Source organism: Salvia splendens, chromosome 13 (genome assembly GCF_004379255.2).
Source record: "Salvia splendens isolate huo1 chromosome 13, SspV2, whole genome shotgun sequence".
Taxonomy (NCBI): Eukaryota; Viridiplantae; Streptophyta; class Magnoliopsida; order Lamiales; family Lamiaceae; genus Salvia; species Salvia splendens.
Genome location: NC_056044.1, coordinates 7,886,962 through 7,893,932, shown reverse-complemented (window position 1 = coordinate 7,893,932; position 6,971 = coordinate 7,886,962). Strand labels below are relative to the sequence as shown.

The 6,971-nt window shown below is 34.5% G+C and overlaps 1 long non-coding RNA gene across 1 annotated transcript; it reads left to right on the top strand.

Annotated features, from left to right (window-relative positions):
* The first annotated feature begins 1,646 nt into the window (after positions 1–1,646).
* LOC121761250 lies at positions 1,647–3,842 on the top strand. Its single transcript, XR_006041961.1, has 3 exons — positions 1,647–2,151; positions 2,800–2,916; positions 3,052–3,842. It is a non-coding gene; the product is annotated as an uncharacterized LOC121761250 (long non-coding RNA).
* The last annotated feature ends 3,129 nt before the right edge of the window (positions 3,843–6,971 follow it).

Sequence of the window (6,971 nt, the reverse complement as noted above, 5' to 3'; positions counted from 1 at the left end):
TTTGGTATTCCACTAGCAACAATAATGACGAAACACACATGTATATATGATTATGTAATTTCTTATATATGAAATGAATTTTAATATTAAAAAATTAATAAAATATTTTATCTGTCCAAGATTTTAAATTGTGTACTCTCTCTTAAAAGAGCAAATTGAAATATTATTTTGTAAAGGAAAGAAAAATATAAGATATGTAAGGAATAAGGAAATTCAAATAGTCCTACTATGTATTCATGGCCCATCAGATTAATTTTGGAAGTGGATAAATGGAGGCCCACGCGGTTTGGATGTTTCTTTATAGGTTCAAACACGGGATGGCGCGAACTGAATGATTGATCTATCTACATTGACCCCTGGGCCCACATTCTAGGATTATAGTATATCAAAATTGATTTACAACTTTAGAGTGTCCACTATGGTATAGCCGCGGCTATAGCCCCCGCCGGGGCGATCTCGGGGCGGTTATAATGGAGGTGACGTCCGTCCCCGGGGCAGACGAGGAGTGTGAGCGTGGTAGGCGGCGGACGGGCATGCGGCGACTCCGGGGCGGACGCGGCGACTCCGGGGCGGACGCGGCGGATAGGCGGGGCTCCTATAGTGGAGCAGTGCCCGGTGCGGCGGTAGGCGGCGATTTTTTTTTTAAATTCAATTTAATTCACCTATAATTTTCGTGTGTGAACACCTTTGTGATTTGCATTAGATTAAATTTTCGTTGTATAATTTTTCATGTACTTTAATACGACGAAAATTTGTACTTAAATTTGTAATTTCTTCACGTATAGTCGTTTTCTTCTAATTACGTATAATCCGATAAATTTATTCATAATTGCTTGAAACATTAAAATAAAAATTTTGGGGCTATTGGTGTCCACCATAGTGGCGGAAACAAAATTTGGGGCTGTGGACAAAAAAACTGGGGCTATGGACAAAAACTGGGGCGGGGCTATTTCGGTGTCGCCTGGACACCCTTACATGTTGTGAGAACTTTTTTTTCTTCTGTTTTACGTCCAAAATAAAATTAAATATTACTGATATCAGTTCACAATAGAGAAAATCTATATCTATACATATACATAGTTTTCGGTTGATTCTAAACTTAGTTGGACTGTCATTATGAAAATTGGGAATATCTTATAATTTTGTTGGATTTGAAAAAACCTGCAGCCCTTTTGTGTAGTTGGATCACGGCCCAAACAAAATGGGTGGACTAGTGGACTGTTTACTGCGGCTCTTGGACATTACATATCAAATTTAGTTGATTTAAACACTACTATAAAACGTTCATTTCAATTAAGATACGGCTTAATGGAATAAATAAGCTAGGTATATATACAATTTTAATTACAAAAATGAAATATAATAATCCTTTTTAAAGCAGGAAGAATATGAAACTACGGTCTTATTACCTTTTCCATTTATGAACAAGTAAAGTACTAGTTGTTGAACAAGTAAAATGATGCGACTCAAAGAAAGACACTCATATCATATCTCTCTCAATTTACGAGTACATGTTTCATTTTGATTTGACTTAAATTTTATTAAATATGAAGGAAAAAAAATTAGACACTACAAATAAAGGGTGTTCACCTAGCACATATTTCCGAGCACCAATATGTGCTCGGAATTTTCCTAGCACTTTCCGAGCACACGAGCCTGGTTGTCGGAATGTTGAAGAAAATATGCACAATCCGAGCACATTCCGAGCACGGTCAACGTGTTAGGAATATCTATTACAAATTGCGAGCATATTCCGAGCACCGCTAGAATGTGCTAGGAGACACCCGAGCACCTACTACGTGCTCGGAATCAGCGTCACAACGTTTATATGAGGTATGCTTCCACCAACGTTTTACGAGCACAAATTGAATGTGCTCGGAAAAATTTCCTAGCACAAATTGACCGTGCTCGGATAAAATCCTAGCACATTGACTGTCCTAGCACTTGCAAGGTGCTCGGAAAAACAAGGATATTATTTCCAAACCAGATCTGGATCTCACTTCTATCATTTTACTTCTTCCATTTTCTCTCCAACTCGATTTCTTCGAATCTTTTCCTACATATTTTCAATCTTACTCTGTTATTTTTTTGAATCAAAGTAGTCTCTTTGCTCGTTGCCAGCTCGCCTCGTTATCTTTTTGTTATCTAAAGGTACAATTTATAGTATTTATTAGTTATTCTCTCTAACTTCTATGTTAAATAATTCAAAATATTATCATATCTGTTTTAATTTATATTAATTTTATGCTACAGGATAGTAAAATGGACAGGTTACTTTAATTTGTTTTTGGAGAAGTTGATAGAACGATATTCTGTAAAATGATGAAGTGAAATTATTTGGATGTTCTTAGTTGCAGCCATGAAATCAAATAGAGGACTTGATATTCTACCTTTAACATACTTTATTTGATCCAATATATATGAGATTAGAATCTGAATAATGTTTTAGGTGTTGAGTTCCTTTCCCACCTTTATTCAACATAGTTAATTGGGCAGCCCTACCTTGTAATTGGAGTCAAATAGTGTGAGTCTGAAGGAAATAACAGAATTTCGATTGAGTGTTCAACATGGTTAATGGGGTAGCCCTGCCTTGTCAAGTTGGTATTTTCTGCTTGTTTCAATTATTGATTATGTTACTTTAATTCGCTCTGTCAAGTAAGTTGCTGCTCCATGTTCTGCAGATCTTTAGCTCGTGTTTATTTTGTTGAAATAGCAATACTACTCGGTTCATTTTCTGATATCATTTCCCTTGATTGATTATTTCTTCTTCTATAATTCAGTTTTATGTCTTATTTGCAGACAACAAAGAGCTAGGCCTGTAATTATTAATCCTGGACTATATCACTCAAAGAAATCTTGTGTTTTAAGGGCCAAAGAGAAAAAAATCCTTGCCTGCTTCTTTCAAATTATTAACTGGTATTCTGGAAATCTTTTAGACTTGTGTACTGATTTTCCCACTTCATATATATAAGCACAAGTCTAATAACTTATATAAATGTCAAAGAGTATAGTTATTTCTTCTGAATAACAGTGAGATTGATGTGAATCTAGGTATTCACAATCATAGAATACAACGATGTCGAGGGCCATGGGTTGATTGGGGTCCGAGAAGAGGGTGGAGACATGACAAGGAGCCAAGCCGAATGTGGAGGTCTGATTCAAACTGGAATTTCCCTATGAAGATAAAGTCCAAATGCTCTCCTCAGACATTCTAACATGCTCGGAATATGCTCGCAATTTGCAATAGATATTCCTAGTACGTTGACCGTGCTTGGATTGTGCATATTTTCTTCAACATTCTCGTGTGCTCAGAAAGTGCTAGGAAAATTCCGACCACATATTGGTGCTCGGAAATATGTTCTAGGTGAACACCCTTTTTTTTTTGTAGTGTAGCCTCACTCGGATTGAGGGGGCATGTTAGAGAACCTTGCGAAGATCAAAACAAAGATCAAGCTAAGGTTGCATGGAATGTTGGGCTGCATGAAGTGGACGTTGTTGGTAATCACGTGGAGTCATTTTGAGCACGAGTGACGAGATATATCCCAAGACTGGATGTACGCAAGCTCACTTTAATGAGAAGTTTGTTACCGAATCAACAACTAAGGCACAAGACCACAAAGGTACATGGAGAGACGTAACACTGAAAGGAATGGTGAAGAAGATCGATTCATGATTCTGTTTTGACTAATTCTGTAAGCAAGAGATTATCGAGTTGTACATAGATTAGGAATGACTTCTAGATCCTTCGTAGCTATGCTATAAATTTGTAATGTAACAATTAAACAATCATTTCCACATCCCTTGCTATTTCTAGTAGTATATTGAATGTTTGCTTCCTTCTTCATGGATTCCATTTCCAACGTTTGTTTCAAGCTTCACAAGCTTTTCTTTATTACATCTGTTGTATATGCAATGGGATTGGAGATGCATTTGTTTTTTATGACATCAAATTCTAACACTGGAACTTGAGTTAATTAAAGATATACCCCAGGTTATGCATTGCAACCAATTATATGACAAATGATTCCCAGAATGGCAATAATTGATTTAATGAAGAAATTGTAGATTTACATTATGCTAAAAGCAATGAAATCGATTCTGGAGTTGCCCCTATAATAGTTTTTGTGATGATGGAATCTCAAATGCAACCATTGAGGACAAAATTTTCATATTTTAATTTGTCTTATTTCATGGTCCATAATAAAAGTCAAGTGGACTCCATAATTAAAAGCTAAAGACTACATAATGAAGTTTAACTAATAATGAAGTAAAAATAGACAGCTGAAAGTTGTGATGTTTGCATTTGAATGTCATTAGTCACCTCCTTTACTATGCATATTACTAACTATATACCTATCTTCATGTCCTTTTAGTATACATGTATTATTGTTATTTATACGACTATATATATATTCAAATATGCACTCAAAATGTTACGTGGATTGGATTCGATTGCTGCTAGCTACTTTTTGTTCCCTTAATTATAAATACATTAATTTCAGCCTATATATTAGGTGAAGAATTGTTTGCTTTACACTTTATCGAGTTATGTGAATCCTGAGAGCTATGAGAATATGGAATCTTAGAAACAGTTGTTTCTTCATTGTGAGTAGAGCCAAATACGTACTGATATAGGAACATAATTTTGAAGATGGTTTAAGTCTCTTTATTCATTGCCGTTGTGACACTCAAATGTTAAAGAAACATTTAACTATCAACACGGGTTTTAAAAAATTATTTGATTTTATAAAGAAGATGAGTAAAAAAGTTAGTGGAATATGAGTTCCATTTTTATATAGTGGTAGTATTAATTTTATAGTAGAATGTGAGGTGGATCGGAATGAATTAGTGGAGTATGAGGCCAATTACTAAAAGTGAAAAAAGGTAAATGTATCTTTAAATGGCGGACACCCCAAAATAGCAAAACGTGTCAGGTTTTGACGGACTGAGGGAGTATTCTGCATGGGGATTTGCAGTAGATAATAGTAGTAATTATTTGCATGCTTTGGAAGAAAGAAAAAAAGGAATAAAAGGCAGGCCTGTGGAGATGAGATTCCCTTATGAAACATGACATATGCAAGTTGTATACAGATAGAGATGGAATAGAATAGAAGCTTTAGTTTTGTCTTATGCTGCATAGCAAGATAGAAAGAGAATGTGTCATTTCTGTAGTGAGCCAAATGGTATGTATTGCTACCTTAACCTGCAACTTATTACACCCTACTTTCTAAAAGCTTTGGATATACCAAACCAAAGTAGGTTAGCACTTAGGAGTATCTCTATTCTTTGGGTCCATTCCATATGCTTACTGCTTATCTTTTCTTAATCATGCACACTTTGTATTTACATCTTAAAGCTAAAGGAATTATTGATTGATTCTGCCAACTTTTACTTCAATTCCTCATCTTTTCCTTAACTCCATCTTGGGTTTTTAGTATATATATAGTTTGTATTCTTATCTTTGAGAGAAAAGTTTATTCTTCTGGTATGGACTCAAATTACACTAATAATTAAACTGATTACATTGATTTACTTTATTGAGAATTAGTTTTCTCGAAATGGTTGTGTTGACAAGTAACAAAATTGTTCTCTTATAGGATGTATTCATTGATAAAAAAATGGCGAAACAATAGGCAGTGAAAAATGAAAAGAAAATGGGAAAAGAAGATGCATATGCACAAAAACAGAGGGAAAAGAGATAATCCAAACTTTAAAAATTGATGAATGAATGATGAATCTTTTTGGTAAGCGTTGACATTAATGAAGAGAGGGTTGATGATTTATATGTTCACTACCAAATTGGAGGACCACCACTAAGAGCCCAGCACGGAAACACATAGCAATAGCATCAACTTTTTAATCTTCACGCTTACACCAACTTTACTATTCCTTAATTTTCTTTCTTTTTTCAACTATGTATCACCTCCTTAGACATGTTTCCCTCTTCTTTCAAATTCACGTATTAAATGGACTAGTTTTTAGATTCAGTTTTGCACTTATGGTATTAATATTATTGTTTTATTTCACTTTCTATGTGATTCTACTAAAATCCCAATTTATTAGCTAAGTGAGCTTCAATCTAATTGCATTAATTTGTATTCATTGCAATTCATAGTTTCATGCTAGTAGTATCATTTGGATGTTGTATGCATATAAATAAATGGAATAAAGTGATAAACTATACATACTAGTATAACATAGTCATAGATTTTGTTTAACATTTAATTTTGGACAAATTGTCTGTAAAGTCAAGAACTTTCAAAATAATTTGGATTTTTCTGCGAACTTTAAATGTTGCATGAAATGTTATGAACTTTACCGACTGTGTAAATTTCTCATCCGACCTGACCCGATAGATGTCTGACACAAACTTATCCTACGTGGTGCCTCAGAGGTGTGACTTGGCAAAACTCCACTAATTCTGATTATTTTTCTTCTATCTTTGCAATCTCTGACCCTGGACTTATCACAACATACAAGTAGCACAAATGAAAACATACAAATTGAATTCCACAATCGAATTCAGCATACAAATTGACATAAACATATAAATCGAATTAAGCATAAAAGTAACAGTAATTCCACAATTCGAATTAAACACTAAATTTGTCATTTGCCAAGTCACACCTCCGGCGAGCCACGTTGGATAGGTTTGTGTCGGAAATCTATCGGGTCGAGTGGGATGGGAAATTTACACAGACCTAAAAAGTTCATAACTTTTCATGCAACATTTAATGTTCACGGGTCGAGTGTGGATTGAAATCTCTGTTCTTTCATGTTTGTGTCGAACTATTTCTCCATATTTCTTTTCCTATTATTCTCGACTATTGTGTTTTCCAAAAAAAAAAAAAAAAAAAAAAAACATTTAAAGTTCATGAGAAAAACCAAACTATTTTGAAAGTTCATGACTTTACATGAAATGTGACCATTTTTTATAAGAAACAGCTCAACTTGAAAAACTAAGCAAGAAA